This window comes from Nymphaea colorata, unplaced genomic scaffold (genome assembly GCF_008831285.2).
Source record: "Nymphaea colorata isolate Beijing-Zhang1983 unplaced genomic scaffold, ASM883128v2 scaffold0500, whole genome shotgun sequence".
NCBI lineage: Eukaryota > Viridiplantae > Streptophyta > Magnoliopsida > Nymphaeales > Nymphaeaceae > Nymphaea > Nymphaea colorata.
In genome coordinates, this window is record NW_022205006.1 from 10,001 (window position 1) to 12,496 (window position 2,496).

Sequence of the window (2,496 nt, forward strand, 5' to 3'; positions counted from 1 at the left end):
CTAAGGAGAGGACGAGTTAGGGACGAGACACTAAGTCTCGAGTTCAAGTTTGCTTGCGTTTTCTTTGATTTTAGAGTGCGCATTTGCTTTGGTAGTCAATTCCGTTTTGGATTTTAATTTTGGGTTGGATCAATTGTTTAGATCCGCTTTTTAATTCAGTACTATAAATATTTAGAATTCTTTTGGATCTGTATGCAAAATTCGAGAATAGAAGTCATTTGTGTGAATCGACTCTCTCTCTTCTCCTCTACTCGAGTTCTCTCCCTCTCACGCGCGTCTCCTCTCCAAGCCACGTTCTTCTTCCTCCGTCTTACATTGGGGAATTTTCGATGCAACTTGCTGAAATTCCTCAAGCAACAGCAGCTATACCCGACGGTATTCTTCTCTCTTAGCCTTGATTTCTTCTTCTATTCTTCCCTAATCACTCAACCGAAGGGTTAGCCAAATGAAGAGCTTCCAAGCGTCCGGCGCAAGGTGCTTCTTCCCATGGATTTGTTCCCCACGTCTTCATCAACGGTAGCGGTGCAGCCTCCACGTCTCCACCCGTGAAGGTTAGAGGCCTCTTCGTACTGGGAAGACTTCATCCTCTAGGCGACTAGAAGGGTGAAGTATCCACTCCAGATTTGGGCTCTTAGAGGTAAGCGTCCATAACTCGATTGTAGGGGCGTGCAACGGCGTTAAGAGAGTTTAGGGGAGAGTTCGGCCAAGGGGAGTTCTTGCTGGAATCACAGCCAGCAAGCTAGCCTTTCCCACGGTGGAAATTGTCCTTAAACTCGATTTTACGAGTCACGCACCTCCAGCTAGTTATTGTCGTTTAATTCTATGAGTTTCATTCGATTGTTTTAGTTTCTTTGAGCCAAGAAAGTTCAGATTTAGCCACTGCCTTGTCCTCCCTCTTGCTGGTCGAAATCAGAAAGAAAACAACAGAAAAGAAGGGCGAGAAAAATCAGAAAGAAAAGAAAAGAAAAAGAAAGACGCCCAAATGAAAAATTAAAGTAAAAGAAAGAGAGAATCGGCAAGAGGACTAGGCGCGGCCAGTTCTGGAAATTGGCCGGAATTGTCTAATTCCGGCCACTGCTGCATTGATTCCGGCATCACTCCATCCCGGGCTGCAAGCGTTCGAGTTATCCGTGTGTGCATTTGGGAGATTCCGGCCTCAATTGGGGAAAATCCAGCCACATTTGGGGAAAGCACTCTTGCGTCGTCACATTTGGGGATTTCGCATTTGTCTCACCCAAATCGGTAAGTGATTGCTTGACTTGGGCCCTTCGCCATCTCCACCACATATCTGTACACGTGGCATGATCTGGAGCACTTGGGAGAGAACCTTGGAGTGAAATCCTCCACATCCCTAGCTTGTAGCTAGTGGATCACATTTGGAAGGGGCGAGTTCTCTTTTGAGAATCTTCTCCTACTTCGTAGGTGGCTGCTCACCTTGTTGACTGCCACCTCCTCCTCCATTTTAGCTAGGATATTGCCCAGCCACACACCTCATCAGCCAGCTTGCCACCTCACCTAGACACCTCACCAACAGCCCTAGCCTCTCTCCTACGTATTAGGGAGATAGCCATTCTAGAACGCCACCTAGCCTAGAATCTTGGAGGACAATCCTATCAGAATATTCTCCATATTCTTAGCCAACTCTACCCTACTCAATTACCCCGAGCCTACCCGAACTTACCAAGTTACCACTTGCCTTTCCGTTTCCATTTTCTCATCTACCCTAAACCGAGCCACTCAAACCCACCCTAGCTACTTTGTAGGAACCCTCATTTGAGTCCCTTCCCCACACCCGGTCAACCGAAAATTTTGACCGTAGGACCTACCTAGCCTACTCTACCTATGACCTAGCTCGCTGGCCAAACCTAGCCCGGGCCCACCTGGTCCCACCTGGTCCGAACCCACTCAGTCCAAGTCCCGCGCCTAGTTGGTTTCAACCTTAGCGCCAAGGAAGACCGCGGCTCGCTAGCCGCATCCTTGAAGTCTTTGGAACCGGCGGGCCGTGATCCAGCATATTCCGGTGACCTCCGGCGACCTCCGGCCACCTCTGCTCTTTTTCCGGCGACTCTCCGGCGTGGATTCCAGAAGGTCCCCCAGACATCCAGCAAGGCGTTGAAGTGCTCCTAGGCGATTCCGGCGGGGTGATCCTACTTCACGCGTCTCTTGGAACGGCTTGACTTCACTCCGGCCTCTTCTTTTGGAGTTCAGCTCTGCATCAGCCCCGTTCTTTCGTGTTGCTGATAGTCCTCGAGTGTGGAATCTCACCTCGAGGCTTTTGACTGCTTAGCCAAGCTAGCCTTGGCCGGTACACTCTACTCCTCTCTTTAGACACACGGGAGGTAGCATTATTTCTGCATTTTGCTTTCAGCCCGACCGTGAGGTCGTAGTTGTGCATAGAGGGACCTCCGCGGCACTGCGCCAAGGACACGACCTCGTGCCAGCACTAGCCTCCTACGGGTGGGTGTGGTTTGTGCGTTTAGGCGTGGTTTGCATGGT